The sequence below is a fragment of the Myxine glutinosa genome, chromosome 8 (assembly GCF_964187855.1).
Source record: "Myxine glutinosa chromosome 8, kmMyxGlut1.1, whole genome shotgun sequence".
NCBI lineage: Eukaryota > Metazoa > Chordata > Myxini > Myxiniformes > Myxinidae > Myxine > Myxine glutinosa.
The window spans coordinates 128,334,315-128,359,530 of record NC_136268.1 but is presented as its reverse complement, the minus strand read 5'-3'; the positions used below and the strand labels follow the sequence as shown (position 1 = coordinate 128,359,530).

Genomic DNA, 25,216 nt, shown 5'->3' with positions numbered 1-25,216 from the left:
AAGACACATACAACCAAAAAGATCCAGAAGATCCAAAATACCCAGAAGATCCAAAAGACCCTGAAGACACTTAAAGATCCAAAAGACATGAAGACCAAAAATTTCCAAAATATCCTGAAGACCCTGAAGACACTTACAGATCCAAAATACATGAAGACCCAAAATACCCCAAATACACTAAAAGACCCAAAAGACCACGAAGACCAATAATACCCAAAAGATCCCGAAGATCCAAAATACCCTGAAGATCCAAAAGACCCTGAAGACACTTAAAGATCCAAAAGACATGAAGACCAAAAATTTCCAAAATACCCCAAAGACCCTTAAAAACCACGAAGACCCAAAATATCCCGAAGATCCGAAAAAACCATGGATACCCAAAATACCCCGATGACCCTTCAAACCCAAAAAGCCGCAAAATATCCCGAAGACCCAATATATGCAAAAGATTCTGAAGACCCTGAAGACCCAGAGTGTGAGGGATGAGTGAGTCGATTGTAAAAAATGAGTTAGTTGAGTGTGAACTGTGAGGTCTGAGTGAGTCGAGTGTGAACTCTGAGTTAGTCGAGTGTGAGGGAAGCGTGATTTGGGTGGAGGTGAGGAGTCGAGTGGTGAGGGTGAAAATGAGAGCAAAGAGGGAACGGATGAGGATGAGGTGATAGGAGAAAGATGTTTGTGTGTGTGCGTGTGTGTGTGTATGTTTGAGTGTGCATGCGTTTGAGAGTGTGGGTGTGTATGTGCGTGTGTGTGTTCGTGTGCAAAGATCTGCGAGACCAACTGGGTCTGACTGCCTGAATGCAACCGAGGTTGTGAATCCATGAATTGATATAAATCCACTGATGTGGATCTGTGACTGAACGTGGTTGTGGATCTGGCGTTCATGTCCATCTTTGCAAAATAATATGGCTCGACGAAAATTTTTATAATTACATTAGAAAGAAAATAATGTCAGAAGTGGGATTCGAGCCCACGCCTCCATGGGGAGACCAGAATACCCACCCATGGAAGCACATGGAAAGCTTGAGAGCCTTGAGTCTGGTGCCTTAGACCACTCGGCCATCCTGACACTTCTAAAGTGCGTCACACCCTCCAAATAAGTTACTGACACGCATCCAAGACAAAATACCCTGAAGACACTTGAAGTTCCAAAAGACCATGAAGACCCAAAATGGCCAAAAGACCCAAAATACCCTGAAGACCGATAATACCCAAAAGATCCTGAAGACCCAACATACCCTGAAGACCCAAAAGACCCTGAAGACCTTAAAGATCAAAAATACCCCGAAGACCCATAATACCCAAAACATCCTGAAGACCCTGAAGATACTTACAGATCCAAAAGACATGAAGACCCAAAATTCTCAAAATACCCCAAATACCCTAAAATACCCAAAAGACCATGAAGACCCATACTACCCAAAATATCCCAAAGATCCAAAATACCCTGAAGATCCAAAAGACCCTGAAGACACTTAAAGATCCAAAAGACATGAAGACCAAAAATTCCCAAAATATCCTGAAGACCCAAAATACCCCAAATACCCTAAAAGACCCAAAAGACCACGAAGACCCATAATACCCAAAAGATCCCGAAGATCCAAAATACCCTGAAGACCTTAAAGATCCAAAATACCCTGAAGACCCATAATACCCAAAACATCCTGAAGACCCTGAAGACACTTACAGATCCAAAAGACATGAAGACCAAAAATTTCCAAAATACCCCAAAGACCCTTAAAAACCACGAAGACCCAAAATGCCCAAAATACCCCAAAGACCCAAAATACCCTGAAGACCGATAATACCCAAAAGATCCTGAAGACCCTGAAGACACTTACAGATCCAAAAGACATGAAGACCCAAAATTCTCAAAATACCCCAAATACCCTAAAAGACCCAAAAGACCATGAAGACACATACTACCCAAAATATCCCAAAGATCCAAAATACCCTGAAGATACAAAAGACCCTGAAGACACTTAAAGATCCAAAAGACTTGAAGACCAAAAATTCCCAAAATATCCTGAAGACACAAAATACCCCAAATACCCTAAAATACCCAAAAGACCACGAAGACCCATAATACCCAAAAGATCCAGAAGATCCAAAATACCCTGAAGACCTTAAAGATCCAAAATACCCTGAAGACCCATAATACCCAAAACATCCTGAAGACCCTGAAGACACTTACAGATCCAAAAGACATGAAGACCCAAAATTCTCAAAATACCCCAAATACCCTAAAAGACCCAAAAGACCACGAAGACCCATAATACCAAAAGATCCCGAAGATCCAAAATACCCTGAAGATCCAAAAGACCCTGAAGACACTTAAAGATCCAAAAGACATGAAGACCAAAAATTTCCAAAATACCCCAAAGACCCTTAAAAACCACGAAGACCCAAAATGCCCAAAATACCCCAAAGACCCAAAATACCCTGAAGACCGATAATACCCAAAAGATCCTGAAGACCCTGAAGAAACTTACAGATCCAAAAGACATGAAGACCCAAAATTCTCAAAATACCCCAAATACCCTAAAAGACCCAAAAGACCATGAAGACACATACAACCAAAAAGATCCAGAAGATCCAAAATACCCAGAAGATCCAAAAGACCCTGAAGACACTTAAAGATCCAAAAGACATGAAGACCAAAAATTTCCAAAATATCCTGAAGACCCTGAAGACACTTACAGATCCAAAATACATGAAGACCCAAAATACCCCAAATACACTAAAAGACCCAAAAGACCACGAAGACCCATAATACCCAAAAGATCCCGAAGATCCAAAATACCCTGAAGATCCAAAAGACCCTGAAGACACTTAAAGATCCAAAAGACATGAAGACCAAAAATTTCCAAAATACCCCAAAGACCCTTAAAAACCACGAAGACCCAAAATATCCCGAAGATCCGAAAAAACCATGGATACCCAAAATACCCCGATGACCCTTCAAACCCAAAAAGCCGCAAAATATCCCGAAGACCCAATATATGCAAAAGATTCTGAAGACCCTGAAGACCCAGAGTGTGAGGGATGAGTGAGTCGATTGTAAAAAATGAGTTAGTTGAGTGTGAACTGTGAGGTCTGAGTGAGTCGAGTGTGAAAAATGAGTTAGTCGAGTGTGAGGGAAGCGTGATTTGGGTGGAGGTGAGGAGTCGAGTGGTGAGGGTGAAAATGAGAGCAAAGAGGGAACGGATGAGGATGAGGTGATAGGAGAAAGATGTTTGTGTGTGTGCGTGTGTGTGTGTATGTTTGAGTGTGCATGCGTTTGAGAGTGTGGGTGTGTATGTGCGTGTGTGTGTTCGTGTGCAAAGATCTGCGAGACCAACTGGGTCTGACTGCCTGAATGCAACCGAGGTTGTGAATCCATGAATTGATATAAATCCACTGATGTGGATCTGTGACTGACCATGGTTGTGGATCTGGCGTTCATGTCCATCTTTGCAAAATAATATGGCTCGACGAAAATTTTTATAATTACATTCGAAAGAAAATGGTGTCAGGAGTGGGATTCGAACCCATGCCTCCATGGGAAGACCAGAATACCCACCCATGGAAGCACATGGAAAGCTTTGGGGCCTTGAGTCTGGCGACTTAGATCACTTGTCCATGCTGACACTTCGAAAGTGTGTCACACCCTCCAAATAAGTTACTGACACGCATCCAAGACAAAATACCCTGAAGACACTTGAAGTTCCAAAAGACATGAAGACCAAAAATTTCCAAAAGACCCTTAAAAACCACGAAGACCCAAAATGCCCAAAATACCCCAAAGACCCAAAATACCCTGAAGACCGATAATACCCAAAAGATCCTGAAGACCCTGAAGACACTTATAGATCCAAAAGACATGAAGACCCAAAATTCTCAAAATACCCCAAATACCCTAAAAGACCCAAAAGACCATGAAGACACATACTACCAAAAAGATCCAGAAGATCCAAAATACCCAGAAGATCCAAAAGACCCTGAAGACACTTAAAGATCCAAAAGACATGAAGACCAAAAATTCCCAAAATATCCTGAAGACCCTGAAGACACTTACAGATCCAAAATACATGAAGACCCAAAATACCCCAAATACCCTAAAAGACCCAAAAGACCACGAAGACCCATAATACCCAAAAGATCCCGAAGATCCAAAATACCCTGAAGATCCAAAAGACCCTGAAGACACTTAAAGATCCAAAAGACATGAAGACCAAAAATTTCCAAAATACCCCAAAGACCCTTAAAAACCACGAAGACCCAAAATATCCCAAAGATCCGAAAACACCATGGATACCCAAAATACCCCGATGACCCTTCAAACCCAAAAAGCCGCAAAATATTCCGAAGACCCAATATATGCAAAAGATGCTGAAGACCCTGAAGACCCAGAGTGTGAGGGATGAGTGAGTCGATTGTAAAAAACGAGTTAGTTGAGTGTGAACTGTGAGGTCTGAGTGAGTCGAGTGTGAAAAATGAGTTAGTCGAGTGTGAACTGTGAACTCTGAGTTAGTCGAGTGTGAGGGAAGCGTGATTTGGGTGGAGGTGAGGAGTCGAGTGGTGAGGGTGAAAATGAGAGCAAAGAGGGAACGGATGAGGATGAGGTGATAGGAGAAAGATGTTTGTGTGTGTGCGTGTGTGTGTATGTTTGAGTGTGCATGCGTTTGAGAGTGTGGGTGTGTATGTGCGTGTGTGTGTTCGTGTGCAAAGATCTGCGAGACCAACTGGGTCTGACTGCCTGAATGCAACCGAGGTTGTGAATCCATGAATTGATATAAATCCACTGATGTGGATCTGTGACTGACCGTGGTTGTGGATCTGGCGTTCATGTCCATCTTTGCAAAATAATATGGCTCGACGAAAATTTTTATAATTACATTGGAAAGAAAATATTGTCAGGAGTGGGATTCGAACCCACGCCTCCATGGGGAGACCAGAATACCCACCCATGGAAGCACATGGAAAGCTTGAGAGCCTTGAGTCTGGCGCCTTAGACCACTCGGCCATCCTGACACTTCTAAAGTGTGACACACCCTCCAAATAAGTTACTGACACGCATCCAAGACAAAATACCCTGAAGACACTTGAAGTTCCAAAAGACCATGAAGACCCAAAATGGCCAAAAGACCCAAAATACCCTGAAGACCGATAATACCCAAAAGATCCTGAAGACCCAACATACCCTGAAGACCCAAAAGACCCTGAAGACCTTAAAGATCAAAAATACCCCGAAGACCCATAATACCCAAAACATCCTGAAGACCCTGAAGATACTTACAGATCCAAAAGACATGAAGACCCAAAATTCTCAAAATACCCCAAATACCCTAAAATACCCAAAATATCATGAAGACCCATACTACCCAAAATATCCCAAAGATCCAAAATACCCTGAAGATCCAAAAGACCCTGAAGACACTTAAAGATCCAAAAGACATGAAGACCAAAAATTCCCAAAATATCCTGAAGACCCAAAATACCCCAAATACCCTAAAAGACCCAAAAGACCACGAAGACCCATAATACCCAAAAGATCCCGAAGATCCAAAATACCCTGAAGACCTTAAAGATCCAAAATACCCTGAAGACCCATAATACCCAAAACATCCTGAAGACCCTGAAGACACTTACAGATCCAAAAGACATGAAGACCCAAAATTCTCAAAATACCCCAAATACCCTAAAAGACCCAAAAGACCACGAAGACCCATAATACCAAAAGATCCCGAAGATCCAAAATACCCTGAAGATCCAAAAGACCCTGAAGACACTTAAAGATCCAAAAGACATGAAGACCAAAAATTTCCAAAATACCCCAAAGACCCTTAAAAACCACGAAGACCCAAAATATCCCGAAGATCCGAAAACACCATGGATACCCAAAATACCCCGATGACCCTTCAAACCCAAAAAGCCGCAAAATATCCCAAAGACCCAATATATGCAAAAGATGCTGAAGACCCTGAAGACCCAGAGTGTGAGGGATGAGTGAGTCGATTGTAAAAAAACGAGTTAGTTGAGTGTGAACTGTGAGGTCTGAGTGAGTCAAGTGTGAAAAATGAGGTAGTCGAGTGTGAACTGTGAACTCTGAGTTAGTCGAGTGTGAGGGAAGCGTGATTTGGGTGGAGGTGAGGAGTCGAGTGGTGAGGGTGAAAATGAGAGCAAAGAGGGAACGGATGAGGATGAGGTGATAGGAGAAAGATGTTTGTGTGTGTGCGTGTGTGTGTATGTTTGAGTGTGCATGCGTTTGAGAGTGTGGGTGTGTATGTGCGTGTGTGTGTTCGTGTGCAAAGATCTGCGAGACCAACTGGGTCTGACTGCCTGAATGCAACCGAGGTTGTGAATCCATGAATTGATATAAATCCACTGATGTGGATCTGTGACTGACCGTGGTTGTGGATCTGGCGTTCATGTCCATCTTTGCAAAATAATATGGCTCGACGAAAATTTTTATAATTACATTAGAAAGAAAATAGTGTCAGAAGTGGGATTCGAGCCCACGCCTCCATGGGGAGACCAGAATACCCACCCATGGAAGCACATGGAAAGCTTGAGAGCCTTGAGTCTGGCGCCTTCGACCACTCGGCCATCCTGACACTTCTAAAGTGCGTCACACCCTCCAAATAAGTTACTGACACGCATCCAAGACAAAATACCCTGAAGACACTTGAAGTTCCAAAAGACCATGAAGACCCAAAATGGCCAAAAGACCCAAAATACCCTGAAGACCGATAATACCCAAAAGATCCTTAAGACCCAACATACCCTGAAGACCCAAAAGACCCTGAAGACCTTAAAGATCAAAAATACCCCGAAGACCCATAATACCCAAAACATCCTGAAGACCCTGAAGATACTTACAGATCCAAAAGACATGAAGACCCAAAATTCTCAAAATACCCCAAATACCCTAAAATACCCAAAAGACCATGAAGACCCATACTACCCAAAATATCCCAAAGATCCAAAATACCCTGAAGATCCAAAAGACCCTGAAGACACTTAAAGATCCAAAAGACATGAAGACCAAAAATTCCCAAAATATCCTGAAGACCCAAAATACCCCAAATACCCTAAAAGACCCAAAAGACCACGAAGACCCATAATACCCAAAAGATCCCGAAGATCCAAAATACCCTGAAGACCTTAAAGATCCAAAATACCCTGAAGACCCATAATACCCAAAACATCCTGAAGACCCTGAAGACACTTACAGATCCAAAAGACATGAAGACCAAAAATTTCCAAAATACCCCAAAGACCCTTAAAAACCACGAAGACCCAAAATGCCCAAAATACCCCAAAGACCCAAAATACCCTGAAGACCGATAATACCCAAAAGATCCTGAAGACCCTGAAGACACTTACAGATCCAAAAGACATGAAGACCCAAAATTCTCAAAATACCCCAAATACCCTAAAAGACCCAAAAGACCATGAAGCCACATACTACCAAAAAGATCCAGAAGATCCAAAATACCCAGAAGATCCAAAAGACCCTGAAGACACTTAAAGATCCAAAAGACATGAAGACCAAAAATTCCCAAAATATCCTGAAGACCCTGAAGACACTTACAGATCCAAAATACATGAAGACCCAAAATACCCCAAATACCCTAAAAGACCCAAAAGACCACGAAGACCCATAATACCCAAAAGATCCCGAAGATCCAAAATACCCTGAAGATCCAAAAGACCCTGAAGACACTTAAAGATCCAAAAGACATGAAGACCAAAAATTTCCAAAATACCCCAAAGACCCTTAAAAACCACGAAGACCCAAAATATCCCGAAGATCCGAAAACACCATGGATACCCAAAATACCCCGATGACCCTTCAAACCCAAAAAGCCGCAAAATATCCCGAAGACCCAATATATGCAAAAGATTCTGAAGACCCTGAAGACCCAGAGTGTGAGGGATGAGTGAGTCGATTGTAAAAAATGAGTTAGTTGAGTGTGAACTGTGAGGTCTGAGTGAGTCGAGTGTGAAAAATGAGTTAGTCGAGTGTGAACTGTGAACTCTGAGTTAGTCGAGTGTGAGGGAAGCGTGATTTGGGTGGAGGTGAGGAGTCGAGTGGTGAGGGTGAAAATGAGAGCAAAGAGGGAACGGATGAGGATGAGGTGATAGGAGAAAGATGTTTGTGTGTGTGCGTGTGTGTGTGTATGTTTGAGTGTGCATGCGTTTGCGAGTGTGGGTGTGTATGTGCGTGTGTGTGTTCGTGTGCAAAGATCTGCGAGACCAACTGGGTCTGACTGCCTGAATGCAACCGAGGTTGTGAATCCATGAATTGATATAAATCCACTGATGTGGATCTGTGACTGACCGTGGTTGTGGATCTGGCGTTCATGTCCATCTTTGCAAAATAATATGGCTCGACGAAAATTTTTATAATTACATTCGAAAGAAAATGGTGTCAGGAGTGGGATTCGAACCCATGCCTCCATGGGAAGACCAAAATACCCACCCATGGAGGCACATGGAAAGCTTTGGGGCCTTGAGTCTGGCGACTTAGATCACTCGTCCATCCTGATACTTCGAAAGTGCGTCACACCCTCCAAATAAGTTACTGACACGCATCCTAGACAAAATACCCTGAAGACACTTGAAGTTCCAAAAGACCATGAAGACCCAAAATGGCCAAAAGACCCAAAATACCCTGAAGACCGATAATACCCAAAAGATCCTCAAGACCCAACATACCCTGAAGACCCAAAAGACCCTGAAGACCTTAAAGATCCAAAATACCCCGAAGACCCATAATACCCAAAACATCCTGAAGACCCTGAAGATACTTACAGATCCAAAAGACATGAAGACCCCAAATTCTCAAAATACCCCAAATACCCTAAAATACCCAAAAGACCATGAAGACCCATACTACCCAAAATATCCCAAAGATCCAAAATACCCTGAAGATCCAAAAGACCCTGAAGACACTTAAAGATCCAAAAGACATGAAGACCAAAAATTCCCAAAATATCCTGAAGACCCAAAATACCCCAAATACCCTAAAAGACCCAAAAGACCACGAAGACCCATAATACCCAAAAGATCCCGAAGATCCAAAATACCCTGAAGACCTTAAAGATCCAAAATACCCTGAAGACCCATAATACCCAAAACATCCTGAAGACCCTGAAAACACTTACAGATCCAAAAGACATGAAGACCCAAAATTCTCAAAATACCCCAAATACCATAAAAGACCCAAAAGACCACGAAGACCCATAATACCAAAAGATCCCGAAGATCCAAAATACCCTGAAGATCCAAAAGACCCTGAAGACACTTAAAGATCCAAAAGACATGAAGACCAAAAATTTCCAAAATACCCCAAAGACCCTTAAAAACCACGAAGACCCAAAATGCCCAAAATACACCAAAGACCCAAAATACCCTGAAGACCGATAATACCCAAAAGATCCTGAAGACCCTGAAAACACTTACAGATCCAAAAGACATGAAGACCCAAAATTCTCAAAATACCCCAAATATAGTAGGGGAGCTCCCAATAGAGTTCGTGACCATTTTCCCGTGATCAAGGTTTGAAGGTTGATTTTGAAAGATAAAAATATATATAAAAAAATAAGCTTGGGTATCTTTTTTTAAAATGTGGGCTAACTCGGCCAGAGGACAAAATCCAAGATGTCTGCCAAAACCGCGAAATCGGGCATATTTCCGCCTACGTGAATGCTACATATACATATTGGGTGTCCATATGTGGGTTTTTCTGGGCCCAGATCTTGCATCTTACATCAGTCAAGTGATATTGTGACTTAAAATGATATTAAATGATTAATGTTGACCAAAATCCAAGATGGCCGCTGCAAAAAACCATGTATTGTATATGTTCATAATTGTGCATACCATAGATTCATCGCTGGCGTCTAAATACAGTTTTACATGACTAGTGTTTTCATTTATAACCTTATTGTTACTATGAATGACTTTTTGAGCAGGTAACGAACCAAGATTGCTGCCTTATCTACAAGATGGTTTGATTAAGTTTCACAGGTATTTGTTCACAGGTAGTTGTTAGTATTAATTTCCAGGGAGTACCAGGGTGGACAATGGATCAAGGCATTACAGTTAAGTATATTCAACTAATAAAATAGTTAAAATATTAGTTAAGTCCCTTTCTTTAAGAGATAAAGATCTGTCCTGTTCAATATTTAAGTTCAGTTAAGTATTAACATCATTCATATCATGCTGTCTGATGTACGGTATGTACAGTAAGTAATAGGTTTTATTTTTCATTGCAGAGTATACCATGGCGACACCACCCATTCAAGGAAAGAAGAGAAAGAGTGAAGATGAGGACCAGCCTCCAGGACTATCAAGCTCCAGTGAGTGTATCCTCTGTCATAAGCATTGTGATGAGGAAAAGGGTAGCTTAAGCCCAGAAGCCTGGCAGCATCTCCAACAACAAGCAGAACGATGGAGAGGATTGGACAAATACGGTCAAGTCTTTGATGCAGTGCCATGGCACAATGGACCAGCTGGAATATATTTCCACAAACTGTGTAAAGTTCAACTGGCCAGTAACTATAAATTGGAGCAGGCACTAAAGCGACAAAAGAAATGTTTTGAAACAGAAATCTCTCGCAGCGATGATGTAGCTGACGAAGCACCTGGACCATCTTGCGCTCAGAGACAATCACGATCACAAACCGGTATTATACAAGACAAACATTTGTGTATTTGGTGTATGAAGGGAGAAGACCTGAAACACCCTGGACGGGACAAGTGGCACATCATGCAACAAATGGATGCATGGCATGTCTTCAAAGGTCACACAGTCCATCTGGACGACGAGAATATGCGGGATCGCATTTTGACACTGATTGATTCCACGTCAGATCCATTTGCCACAGAGATCCGCTACCATCGGTCATGTTGGACGAAATACATCAAAGTCCATGATTATAATGATCAACATTTGCACATGCACAATGTACGACTGGCAGAAGTACGTCAAATGTTTTTCAAACATGTGCGCACTGTAATTTTTGAAAGACATGAACTCCGAACACTACAGAGCCTTCTACAAGACTACACGCAAATGCTGGTGAACTTTGGCATGACTGTGAACACTGTGAAGTCTAGCACAATAAAATCTATGCTCCAAACGGAATTCAGCGACCAAATTGGTTTCCACGAAAGAGTTACAAAAAACAAGAGCTCAATGGTTTTTGACACGTCAGCTGGTGGAACATACATAGAAGCTGCTGTAAATTGCCTAGGTGCAACTGATGACCAACTCGTCTCAATTGTAGCGCAACGAATTAGAGCTGAAGCAGCAAAAGTATCGCCAATGATCTGGCCACCTCACATTGACGATTTACTCAATGAGGATGAAACAAGCAGCCTACTGAAACAGCTCATTTCCCGTCTAAAGTCTTCAAAACCTCAGCGTGACCTTGATATGGAGGATGACGACTCTGCAGTTATCGCTTTGACTGCCTTGCTCTCTTCATATATGACAGGCAAACGAACTTCATTTGGAACAAGGTTGTCTGTTATGATACACGGACTAACCAGAAGCTGGGAACTTGTCGAGTTATTGAAAAAATTCTCAATTGGGATCAGCTACAAAGACGTGCTACATCTCTATGATGCTTGGGCCAAGTACGATATTGAGCAGAACAAAGCATGTCCAGAGGAGCTTGCACTGGGTATGCCAGGGACAGCAGTAATGGACAATGATGACTTTTCTGAGGACACGCTAACTGGCGCGAACACTTCACACCGTACAAATGTTATGTTTGTCCAGCCACTTGATTTGGTTCATGCTCCAGAGGAATCGGCCCCAGAATTAACAATTCCCAAGTCTAAAGAAATGAAGCATCTTTGCATCGATCAGCATAAAGTCCATCCTTACAAGACTGTCCAGCGTGGAGCTCCAAGTATGCGAACAGGTGTTGACATTACTCCTTCAGATACTAAAGTCCAGAGGCAGCGAGGACTCATTCATGCCATGACACGTCAAGCACGTCTAGATGAGACTCATACACCACCTGCACCATGCAGTCAAACAGTTGGGGGATTTGCAGGTTTCCAGTCAACAGTTCAGCCGCATGTTGTCAAAAGCAAGCCGTATTACTTCTTGACTTTTCCAAATCCTCCTGTAAAATCTGTAGTGCACGAAATAATGTGCCGGATGGTTGATGCAGCAGGCAAAAAGAACATGCCCTTCATCCAGTTGGTAGGAGATCAACCAGTGTATGCCTTGATAGTGCAAATGAGATACGAACACCCTGATAAATTCAGTGTCGTGTTGCCTTCTATGGGCCCATTTCATATTCACATGTCTTACATTTCTGCCATGAATAAGCGTTTTCACGGGTCTGGCTTGTCTGACATCCTCGTTGCGGCAGATGTTATTGCAGAAGGGTCTGTGGACCAGGCATTACGGGGCAAACACTACAAGAGGAGCATACGATGTCTCCGATTGATGTATGAAACTCTGCTGAGAAGAATCATACAACAGTCACTACAGAATGGGGGAAGCATCTCAGATGAACTTGAAGCTCACTTGACTGTCCTGCGGAATCCTTCCTCAACAGCAGAAGAACGGCAGGAATGTTATGCACTTCTGGAAGCCAACCAAGAGGTTATTTCATTGGTGGCAGATGAGTTCAATAGAATTGAGGAGTCCGGTGGTTCAATGGCAAAGTACTGGATCACATTTATGGAGATGACTGAAATATTGATGATGAATCTGCATGCGTTGAGAATCCAGAACTGGGAACAATTCAAGTCGACATTACGTTTAATGCTACCATGGATCCAGATTTATGACAACGATAAATATGGACGGTGGTTGGTTGAGTATTGGCTGGAAATGGAATCCCTCCCAGAGGATGTAGCACAATACATGCGAGATGGCTTATTTGCTCAATCCATGTCGGGAAAGCCTTACTCATGTTTGCCATTGGATCTCTGGATCGAGATGACAATGAACAAGGGTTCAAAGATGAAAGCTGGCTGGCTCAAAATTTTGAAGAACGAAAAGATGCTGCTGTCACATTCCCGAAATGCTAACAATGTTAATAGAGTCCGATCCTCACTGCATGATCTTGCCAGCACATCAGAATCAAAACGACATCACAGTGAAAATGCTCCCACTCGCATGAAGGAAGACGAACAAGCTGTACAAGATATTAACAACTGCATCACTGAATTCGGCTGTGACCCTTTCAATGAAGAAAACAAGGTCTTGAAGTCACTACAGTCTGGAATGGTAGCTTCTGATGACCTCATTCAAGATTTTGAATCGGTCCACACCGATGGCGAGAAATGCTTGAAGGCATTCTGTGAAGACAGAATGTTCAGCAGCAACAAACCTTTCCATGCAACCATTCACAGGAATTTGAGACGGAACTTCAGCAACCCACCTTCAGTCAAGACTGGCGAGCGCATCATGAAGTCAGACGCAATGGAGAACAGAGCGATGGCAGCAGTTGTCTCACTTGCTGAAAATGACACCGAAAATTTCACCTTGTCAGAGATAATGTCGTACCGAGTCACAGATGAATGTCTGCCAATATTCAATATCAACGGCACCATGAAAAAAGTGCAAAAATCTAAGTTGGTAGAAAAATTCAAGCTACATGCGTTGGAACCAACACCAGACAAGTACACGGCGATCCTGGACATGGGATTTATATGGCGTTTGTCTACGCCATCGGTAGAAGACAGGGAAAAGGCTGATGGAATTTCCTACACCTGGGGAGACTACGCATCGAAGGTGTTCGCCGTCATTATGAGCAGACATAAATATGCATCACAAGTTGTGTTTGTCAATGACAGATATGATGTTTCCCTGACCGTCAAGGATAGCGAACGCAAGTTTCGAAAAAGCACTTCTGGATTTTCAGATGGCTCCAAGAATGTATTTTTCAAGCAGTCGGACAAATTCCCATCTGCCAAAGGATTTCAAGACTTCTTCCACAATGCAACAAACAAGCAGCACCTACAGATCTTTCTCAGAAACGAGTTCAGCGTGTTGTACCGAAACTATTCTAACACTGAATTTGTCTACTGCGTTGGGCCCACATGTGTCAATCTATCGACAGGTTTGCCTGTTACAGACTTCCAGTGTGAACAGTTAGAAGCAGACACATGCATGTTCTTCATCTACTCACAAATACGTAAAGCTGGAATAGAAACACCTGTTATCATCGACGCAGAAGATACGGACGTGCTTGTATTGGCATCGTATGTTGCTCATAGAACTGAAGGGGTGCTCGCAATGAAGTACAAAAAGCAGTTCATAGATTGTACAGCTTTCTGCCCGAAGGAAATAGCAGATATCATAGTTCCTCTTCACGTCCACAGCGGCTCAGACACAACAGCAGCATTCTTTGGACATGGGAAGAAAACCATCTTCGACATATCATCCACTTCACCTGAAGCTAGAGCGTTCCTCAGTGAAGTAGGGAAACACCTACCGGTCCCTCAGCAGGTGCTTGATCATATGACGCTGTACACCATACGGTACATATACAAGGACAAACAAAGTACCACTCTGTGTGATGCTCGGGCCAGGAAGTGGCGACAAATGAAAAGGAAATCAATACTGCGGCTTCCACCAGACAAAGAATCCCACGATTTGAAAGTCAAGAGAGTGAACTATCAAACCTACGTGTTGCTCAACTACGAAAAACCTGATGCGCCACCGTCTCCTTTATCTCATGGCTGGCATCTCGAGGAAGGCATGTGTCTTCCATTGAGGTACATTCACCCAGCACTCCCAGAAAAACTAACTCAGGCTTTGGAAAGCAGCCCAACTATGGATGATCCAGTCGAGTCTGGGTCCGAGATGGACGATTCGGACAGTGAATAACAATTTCAATCTATCCAACACAAACAAACTGTTATAACAACTATTGTCATTTTCAACCCTACCGTATATGCTACTTGTGCAATGTGTATCACTGCTTGTAAATGTAATGTCATGTCACTGTAAATATAATAAAACAAAATAGAGAAAGATAAATTCTTTCTTACTGATTGCAAATGAAAACCTTGAACATTGTGTCAAATAAAAGACGTTGCAATAGATACAATGTACAGTAGCCATAACTGCTTATCTAACGGGCGAGAGGCAGCCATCTTGGTTCGTTACCTGCTCAAAAAGTCATTCATAGTAACAGTAAGGTTATAAATGAAAACACTAGTCATGTAAAACTGTATTTAGACGCCAGCGATGAATCTATGGTATGCACAATTATGAACATATACAATACATGGTTTTTTGCAGCGGCCATCTTGGATTTTGGTCAACATTAATCATTTAATATCATTTTAAGTCACAATATCACTTGACTGATGTAAGATGCAAGATCTGGGCCCAGAAAAACCCACATATGGACACCCAATATGTATATGTAGCATTCACGTAGGCGGAAATATGCCCGATTTCGCGGTTTTGGCGGACATCTTGGATTTTGTCCTCTGGCCGAGTTAGCCCGCATTTTAAAAAAAGATACCCAAGCTTATTTTTTTATATATATTTTTATCTTTCAAAATCAACCTTCAAACCTTGATCACGGGAAAATGGTCACGAACTCTATTGGGAGCTCCCCTACTAATACCCTAAAAGACCCAAAAGACCATGAAGACACATACTACCAAAAAGATCCAGAAGATCCAAAATACCCAGAAGATCCAAAAGACCCTGAAGACAATTAAAGATCCAAAAGACATGAAGACCAAAAATTCCCAAAATATCCTGAAGACCCTGAAGACACTTACAGATCCAAAATACATGAAGACCCAAAATACCCCAAATACCCTAAAAGACCCAAAAGACCACGAAGACCCATAATACCCAAAATATCCCGAAGATCCAAAATACTCTGAAGATCCAAAAGACCCTGAAGACACTTAAAGATCCAAAAGACATGAAGACCAAAAATTTCCAAAATACCCCAAAGACCCTTAAAAACCACGAAGACCCAAAATATCCCGAAGATCCGAAAACACCATGGATACCCAAAATACCCCGATGGCCCTTCAAACCCAAAAAGCCGCAAAATATCCCGAAGACCCAATATATGCAAAAGATGCTGAAGACCCTGAAGACCCAGAGTGTGAGGGATGAGTGAGTCGATTGTAAAAAATGAGTTAGTTGAGTGTGAACTGTGAGGTCTGAGTGAGTCGAGTGTGAAAAATGAGTTAGTCGAGTGTGAACTGTGAACTCTGAGTTAGTCGAGTGTGAGGGAAGCGTGATTTGGGTGGAGGTGAGGAGTCGAGTGGTGAGGGTGAAAATGAGAGCAAAGAGGGAACGGATGAGGATGAGGTGATAGGAGAAAGATGTTTGTGTGTGTGCGTGTGTGTGTATGTTTGAGTGTGCATGCGTTTGAGAGTGTGGGTGTGTATGTGCGTGTGTGTGTTCGTGTGCAAAGATCTGCGAGACCAACTGGGTCTGACTGCCTGAATGCAACCGAGGTTGTGAATCCATGAATTGATATAAATCCACTGATGTGGATCTGTGACTGACCGTGGTTGTGGATCTGGCGTTCATGTCCATCTTTGCAAAATAATATGGCTCGACGAAAATTTTTATAATTACATTTGAAAGAAAATGGTGTCAGGAGTGGGATTCGAACCCATGCCTCCATGGGAAGACATGAATACCCACCCATGGAAGCACATAGGAAAGCTTTGGGGCCTTGAGTCTGGCGACTTAGATCACTTGTCCATCCTGACACTTTGAAAGTGCGTCACACCCTCCAAATAAGTTACTGACACGCATCCAAGACAAAATACCCTGAAGACACTTGAAGTTCCAAAAGACATGAAGACCAAAAATTTCCAAAATACCCCAAAGACCCTTAAAAACCACGAAGACCCAAACTGCCCAAAATACCCCAAAGACCCAAAATACCCTGAAGACCGATAATACCCAAAAGATCCTGAAGACCCTGAAGACACTTACAGATCCAAAAGACATGAAGACCCAAAATTCTCAAAATACCCCAAATACCCTAAAAGACCCAAAAGACCATGAAGACACATACTACCAAAAAGATCCAGAAGATCCAAAATACCCAGAAGATCCAAAAGACCCTGAAGACACTTAAAGATCCAAAAGACATGAAGACCAAAAATTCCCAAAATATCCTGAAGACCCTGAAGACACTTACAGATCCAAAATACATGAAGACCCAAAATACCCCAAATACCCTAAAAGACCCAAAAGACCACGAAGACCCATAATACCCAAAAGATCCCGAAGATCCAAAATACCCTGAAGATCCAAAAGACCCTGAAGACACTTAAAGATCCAAAAGACATGAAGACCAAAAATTTCCAAAATACCCCAAAGACCCTTAAAAACCACGAAGACCCAAAATATCCCGAAGATCCGAAAACACCATGGATACCCAAAATACCCCGATGACCCTTCAAACCCAAAAAGCCGCAAAATATCCCGAAGACCCAATATATGCAAAAGATGCTGAAGACCCTGAAGACCCAGAGTGTGAGGGATGAGTGAGTCGATTGTAAAAAACGAGTTAGTTGAGTGTGAACTGTGAGGTCTGAGTGAGTCGAGTGTGAAAAATGAGTTAGTCGAGTGTGAACTGTGAACTCTGAGTTAGTCGAGTGTGACGGAAGCGTGATTTGGGTGGAGGTGAGGAGTCGAGTGGTGAGGGTGAAAATGAGAGCAAAGAGGGAACGGATGAGGATGAGGTGATAGGAGAAAGATGTTTGTGTGTGTGCGTGTGTGTGTATGTTTGAGTGTGCATGCGTTTGAGAGTGTGGGTGTGTATGTGCGTGTGTGTGTTCGTGTGCAAAGATCTGCGAGACCAACTGGGTCTGACTGCCTGAATGCAACCGAGGTTGTGAATCCATGAATTGATATAAATCCACTGATGTGGATCTGTGACTGACCGTGGTTGTGGATCTGGCGTTCATGTCCATCTTTGCAAAATAATATGGCTCGACGAAAATTTTTAAAATTACATTTGAAAGAAAATGGTGTCAGGAGTGGGATTCGAACCCATGCCTCCATGGGAAGACATGAATACCCACCCATGGAAGCACATAGGAAAGCTTTGGGGCCTTGAGTCTGGCGACTTAGATCACTTGTCCATCCTGACACTTTGAAAGTGCGTCACACCCTCCAAATAAGTTACTGACACGCATCCAAGACAAAATACCCTGAAGACACTTGAAGTTCCAAAAGACATGAAGACCAAAAATTTCCAAAATACCCCAAAGACCCTTAAAAACCACGAAGACCCAAAATGCCCAAAATACCCCAAAGACCCAAAATACCCTGAAGACCGATAATACCCAAAAGATCCTGAAGACCCTGAAGACACTTACAGATCCAAAAGACATGAAGACCCAAAATTCTCAAAATACCCCAAATACCCTAAAAGACCCAAAAGACCATGAAGACACATACTACCAAAAAGATCCAGAAGATCCAAAATACCCAGAAGATCCAAAAGACCCTGAAGACACTTAAAGATCCAAAAGACATGAAGACCAAAAATTCCCAAAATATCCTGAAGACCCTGAAGACACTTACAGATCCAAAATACATGAAGACCCAAAATACCCCAAATACCCTAAAAGACCCAAAAGACCACGAAGACCCATAATACCCAAAAGATCCCGAAGATCCAAAATACCCTGAAGATCCAAAAGACCCTGAAGACACTTAAAGATCCAAAAGACATGAAGACCAAAAATTTCCAAAATACCCCAAAGACCCTTAAAAACCACGAAGACCCAAAATATCCCGAAGATCCGAAAACACCATGGATACCCAAAATACCCCGATGACCCTTCAAACCCAAAAAGCCGCAAAATATCCCGAAGACCCAATATATGCAAAAGATGCTGAAGACCCTGAAGACCCAGAGTGTGAGGGATGAGTGAGTCGATTGTAAAAAACGAGTTAGTTGAGTGTGAACTGTGAGGTCTGAGTGAGTCGAGTGTGAAAAATGAGTTAGTCGAGTGTGAACTGTGAACTCTGAGTTAGTCGAGTGTGACGGAAGCGTGATTTGGGTGGAGGTGAGGAGTCGAGTGGTGAGGGTGAAAATGAGAGCAAAGAGGGAACGGATGAGGATGAGGTGATAGGAGAAAGATGTTTGTGTGTGTGCGTGTGTGTGTATGTTTGAGTGTGCATGCGTTTGAGAGTGTGGGTGTGTATGTGCGTGTGTGTGTTCGTGTGCAAAGATCTGCGAGACCAACTGGGTCTGACTGCCTGAATGCAACCGAGGTTGTGAATCCATGAATTGATATAAATCCACTGATGTGGATCTGTGACTGACCGTGGTTGTGGATCTGGCGTTCATGTCCATCTTTGCAAAATAATATGGCTCGACGAAAATTTTTATAATTACATTAGAAAGAAAATAATGTCAGAAGAGGGATTCGAACCCACGCCTCCATGGGGAGACCAGAGTACCCACCCATGGAAGCACATGGAAAGCTTGAGAGCCTTGAGTCTGGTGCCTTAGACCACTCGGCCATCCTGACACTTCTAAAGTGCGTCACACCATCCAAATAAGTTACTGACACGCATCCAAGACAAAATACCCTGAAGACACTTGAAGTTCCAAAAGACCATGAAGACCCAAAATGGCCAAAAGACCCAAAATACCCTGAAGACCGATAATACCCAAAAGATCCTGAAGACCCAACATACCCTGAAGACCCAAAAGACCCTGAAGACCTTAAAGATAAAAAATACCCCGAAGACCCATAATACCCAAAACATCCTGAAGACCCTGAAGATACTTACAGATCCAAAAGACATGAAGACCCCAAATTCTCAAAATACCCCAAATACCCTAAAATACCCAAAAGACCATGAAGACCCATACTACCCAAAATATCCCAAAGATCCAAAATACCCTGAAGATCCAAAAGACCCTGAAGACACTTAAAGATCCAAAAGACATGAAGACCAAAAATTCCCAAAATATCCTGAAGACCCAAAATACCCCAAATACCCTAAAAGACCCAAAAGACCACGAAGACCCATAATACCCAAAATATCCCGAAGATCCAAAATACCCTGAAGACCTTAAAGATCCAAAATACCCTGAAGACCCATAATACCCAAAACATCCTGAAGACCCTGAAGACACTTACAGATCCAAAAGACATGAAGACCCAAAATTCTCAAAATACCCCAAATACCCTAAAAGACCCAAAAGACCACGAAGACCCATAATACCAAAAGATCCCGTAGATCCAAAATACCCTGAAGATCCAAAAGACCCTGAAGACACTTAAAGATCCAAAAGACATGAAGACCAAAAATTTCCAAAATACCCCAAAGACCCTTAAAAACCACGAAGACCCAAAATGCCCAAAATACCCCAAAGACCCAAAATACCCTGAAGACCGATAATACCCAAAAGATCCTGAAGACCCTGAAGACACTTACAGATCCAAAAGACATGAAGACCCAAAATTCTCAAAATACCCCAAATACCCTAAAAGACCCAAAAGACCATGAAGACACATACTACCAAAAAGATCCAGAAGATCCAAAATACCCAGAAGATCCAAAAGACCCTGAAGACACTTAAAGATCCAAAAGACATGAAGACCAAAAATTCCCAAAATATCCTGAAGACCCTGAAGACACTTACAGATCCAAAATACATGAAGACCCAAAATACCCCAAATACCCTAAAAGACCCAAAAGACCACGAAGACCCATAATACCCAAAAGATCCCGAAGATCCAAAATACCCTGAAGATCCAAAAGACCCTGAAGACACTTAAAGATCCAAAAGACATGAAGACCAAAAATTTCCAAAATACCCCAAAGACCCTTAAAAACCACGAAGACCCAAAATATCCCAAAGATCCGAAAACACCATGGATACCCAAAATACCCCGATGACCCTTCAAACCCAAAAAGCCGCAAAATATCCCGAAGACCCAATATATGCAAAAGATGCTGAAGACCCTGAAGACCCGGAGTGTGAGGGATGAGTGAGTCGATTGTAAAAAACGAGTTAGTTGAGTGTGAACTGTGAGGTCTGAGTGAGTCGAGTGTGAAAAATGAGTTAGTCGAGTGTGAATTGTGAACTCTGAGTTAGTCGAGTGTGAGGGAAGCGTGATTTGGGTGGAGGTGAGGAGTCGAGTGGTGAGGGTGAAAATGAGAGCAAAGAGGGAACGGATGAGGATGAGGTGATAGGAGAAAGATGTTTGTGTGTGTGCGTGTGTGTGTATGTTTGAGTGTGCATGCGTTTGAGAGTGTGGGTGTGTATGTGCGTGTGTGTGTTCGTGTGCAAAGATCTGCGAGACCAACTGGGTCTGACTGCCTGAATGCAACCGAGGTTGTGAATCCATGAATTGATATAAATCCACTGATGTGGATCTGTGACTGACCGTGGTTGTGGATCTGGCGTTCATGTCCATCTTTGCAAAATAATATGGCTCGACGAAAATTTTTATAATTACATTTGAAAGAAAATGGTGTCAGGAGTGGGATTCGAGCCCATGCCTCCATGGGAAGACATGAATACCCACCCATGGAAGCACATAGGAAAGCTTTGGGGCCTTGAGTCTGGCGACTTAGATCACTTGTCCATCCTGACACTTTGAAAGTGCTTCACACCCTCCAAATAAGTTACTGACACGCATCCAAGACAAAATACCCTGAAGACACTTGAAGTTCCAAAAGACATGAAGACCAAAAATTTCCAAAATACCCCAAAGACCCTTAAAAACCACGAAGACCCAAAATGCCCAAAATACCCAAAATTCTCAAAATACCCCAAATACCCTAAAAGACCCAAAAGACCATGAAGACACATACTACCAAAAAGATCCAGAAGATCCAAAATACCCAGAAGATCCAAAAGACCCTGAAGACACTTAAAGATCCAAAAGACATGAAGACCAAAAATTCCCAAAATATCCTGAAGACCCTGAAGACACTTACAGATCCAAAATACATGAAGACCCAAAATACCCCAAATACCCTAAAAGACCCAAAAGACCACGAAGACCCATAATACCCAAAAGATCCCGAAGATCCAAAATACCCTGAAGATCCAAAAGACCCTGAAGACACTTAAAGATCCAAAAGACATGAAGACCAAAAATTTCAAAAATACCCCAAAGACCCTTAAAAACCACGAAGACCCAAAATATCCCGAAGATCCGAAAACACCATGGATACCCAAAATACCCCGATGACCCTTCAAACCCAAAAAGCCGCAAAATATCCCGAAGACCCAATATATGCAAAAGATGCTGAAGACCCTGAAGACCCAGAGTGTGAGGGATGAGTGAGTCGATTGTAAAAAACGAGTTAGTTGAGTGTGAACTGTGAGGTCTGAGTGAGTCGAGTGTGAAAAATGAGTTAGTCGAGTGTGAACTGTGAACTCTGAGTTAGTCGAGTGTGACGGAAGCGTGATTTGGGTGGAGGTGAGGAGTCGAGTGGTGAGGGTGAAAATGAGAGCAAAGAGGGAACGGATGAGGATGAGGTGATAGGAGAAAGATGTTTGTGTGTGTGCGTGTGTGTGTATGTTTGAGTGTGCATGCGTTTGAGAGTGTGGGTGTGTATGAGCGTGTGTGTGTTCGTGTGCAAAGATCTGCGAGACCAACTGCGTCTGACTGCCTGAATGCAACCGAGGTTGTGAATCCATGAATTGATATAAATCCACTGATGTGGATCTGTGACTGACCGTGGTTGTGGATCTGGCGTTCATGTCCATCTTTGCAAAATAATATGGCTCGACGAAAATTTTTATAATTACATTGGAAAGAAAATAATGTTAGAAGAGGGATTCGAACCCACGCCTCCATGGGGAGACCAGAGTACCCACCCATGGAGGCACATGGAAAGCTTGAAGAGCCTTGAGTCTGGGGCCTTAGACCACTCGGCCATCCTGACACTTCTAAAGTGCGTCACACCATTCAAATAAGTTACTGACACGCATCCAAGACAAAATACCCTGAAGACACTTGAAGTTCCAAAAGACCATGAAGACCCAAAATGGCCAAAAGACCCAAAATACCCTGAAGACCGATAATACCCAAAAGATCCTGAAGACCCAACATACCCTGAAGACCCAAAAGACCCTGAAGACCTTAAAGATCAAAAATACCCCGAAGACCCATAATACCCAAAACATCCTGAAGACCCTGAAGATACTTACAGATCCAAAAGACATGAAGACCCCAAATTCTCAAAATACCCCAAATACCCTAAAATACCCAAAAGACCATGAAGACCCATACTACCCAAAATATCCCAAAGATCCAAAATACCCTGAAGATCCAAAAGACCCTGAAGACACTTAAAGATCCAAAAGACATGAAGACCAAAAATTCCCAAAATATCCTGAAGACCCAAAATACCCCAAATACCCTAAAAGACCCAAAAGACCACGAAGACCCATAATACCCAAAATATCCCGAAGATCCAAAATACCCTGAAGACCTTAAAGATCCAAAATACCCTGAAGACCCATAATACCCAAAACATCCTGAAGACCCTGAAGACACTTACAGATCCAAAAGACATGAAGACCCAAAATTCTCAAAATACCCCAAATACCCTAAAAGACCCAAAAGACCACGAAGACCCATAATACCAAAAGATCCCGTAGATCCAAAATACCCTGAAGATCCAAAAGACCCTGAAGACACTTAAAGATCCAAAAGACATGAAGACCAAAAATTTCCAAAATACCCCAAAGACCCTTAAAAACCACGAAGACCCAAAATGCCCAAAATACCCCAAAGACCCAAAATACCCTGAAGACCGATAATACCCAAAAGATCCTGAAGACCCTGAAGACACTTACAGATCCAAAAGACATGAAGACCCAAAATTCTCAAAATACCCCAAATACCCTAAAAGACCCAAAAGACCATGAAGACACATACTACCAAAAAGATCCAGAAGACCCAAAATACCCAGAAGATCCAAAAGACCCTGAAGACACTTAAAGATCCAAAAGACATGAAGACCAAAAATTCCCAAAATATCCTGAAGACCCTGAAGACACTTACAGATCCAAAATACATGAAGACCCAAAATACCCCAAATACCCTAAAAGACCCAAAAAACCACGAAGACCCATAATACCCAAAAGATCCCGAAGATCCAAAATACCCTGAAGATCCAAAAGACCCTGAAGACACTTAAAGATCCAAAAGACATGAAGACCAAAAATTTCCAAAATACCCCAAAGACCCTTAAAAACCACGAAGACCCAAAATATCCCGAAGATCCGAAAACACCATGGATACCCAAAATACCCCGATGACCCTTCAAACCCAAAAAGCCACAAAATATCCCGAAGACCCAATATATGCAAAAGATGCTGAAGACCCTGAAGACCCAGAGTGTGAGGGATGAGTGAGTCGATTGTAAAAAAATGAGTTAGTTGAGTGTGAACTGTGAGGTCTGAGTGAGTCGAGTGTGAAAAATGAGTTAGTCGAGTGTGAACTGTGAACTCTGAGTTAGTCGAGTGTGAGGGAAGCGTGATTTGGGTGGAGGTGAGGAGTCGAGTGGTGAGGGTGAAAATGAGAGCAAAGAGGGAACGGATGAGGATGAGGTGATAGGAGAAAGATGTTTGTGTGTGTGCGTGTGTGTGTATGTTTGAGTGTGCATGCGTTTGAGAGTGTGGGTGTGTATGTGCGTGTGTGTGTTCGTGTGCAAAGATCTGCGAGACCAACTGGGTCTGACTGCCTGAATGCAACCGAGGTTGTGAATCCATGAATTGATATAAATCCACTGATGTGGATCTGTGACTGACTGTGGTTGTGGATCTGGCGTTCATGTCCATCTTTGCAAAATAATATGGCTCGACGAAAATTTTTATAATTACATTCGAAAGAAAATGGTGTCAGGAGTGGGATTCGAACCCATGCCTCCATGGAGAAGACCAGAATACCCACCCATGGAAGCACATGGAAAGCTTTGGGGCCTTGAGTCTGGCGACTTAGATCGATCGTCCATCCTGACACTTCGAAAGTGCGTCACACCCTCCAAATAAGTTACTGACACGCATCCAAGACAAAATACCCTGAAGACACTTGAAGTTCCAAAAGACATGAAGACCAAAAATTTCCAAAATACCCCAAAGACCCTTAAAAACCACGAAGACCCAAAATGTCCAAAATACCCCAAAGACCCAAAATACCCTGAAGACCGATAATACCCAAAAGATCCTGAAGACCCTGAAGACACTTACAGATCCAAAAGACATGA

The 25,216-nt window shown here is 42.6% G+C and overlaps 5 non-coding genes across 5 annotated transcripts; all 5 read right to left on the bottom strand.

Annotated features, from left to right (window-relative positions):
* Window positions 1–946: 946 nt before the first annotated feature.
* Window positions 947–1,066, bottom strand: TRNAL-CAA (transfer RNA leucine (anticodon CAA)). The gene is made up of 2 exons: window positions 1,029–1,066; window positions 947–992 (listed from the first exon to the last, which is right to left on the bottom strand). It is a non-coding gene; the product is annotated as a tRNA-Leu (tRNA).
* Window positions 1,067–4,890: 3,824 nt separating this feature from the next.
* On the bottom strand, window positions 4,891–5,010 carry TRNAL-CAA (transfer RNA leucine (anticodon CAA)). Its single transcript has 2 exons — window positions 4,973–5,010; window positions 4,891–4,936 (listed from the first exon to the last, which is right to left on the bottom strand). It is a non-coding gene; the product is annotated as a tRNA-Leu (tRNA).
* A 1,463-nt stretch (window positions 5,011–6,473) lies between these two features.
* Window positions 6,474–6,593, bottom strand: TRNAL-CAA (transfer RNA leucine (anticodon CAA)). The gene is made up of 2 exons: window positions 6,556–6,593; window positions 6,474–6,519 (listed from the first exon to the last, which is right to left on the bottom strand). It is a non-coding gene; the product is annotated as a tRNA-Leu (tRNA).
* Window positions 6,594–19,383: 12,790 nt separating this feature from the next.
* On the bottom strand, window positions 19,384–19,503 carry TRNAL-CAA (transfer RNA leucine (anticodon CAA)). The gene is made up of 2 exons: window positions 19,466–19,503; window positions 19,384–19,429 (listed from the first exon to the last, which is right to left on the bottom strand). It is a non-coding gene; the product is annotated as a tRNA-Leu (tRNA).
* A 3,264-nt stretch (window positions 19,504–22,767) lies between these two features.
* On the bottom strand, window positions 22,768–22,888 carry TRNAL-CAA (transfer RNA leucine (anticodon CAA)). The gene is made up of 2 exons: window positions 22,851–22,888; window positions 22,768–22,813 (listed from the first exon to the last, which is right to left on the bottom strand). It is a non-coding gene; the product is annotated as a tRNA-Leu (tRNA).
* Between the last annotated feature and the right edge of the window lie 2,328 nt (window positions 22,889–25,216).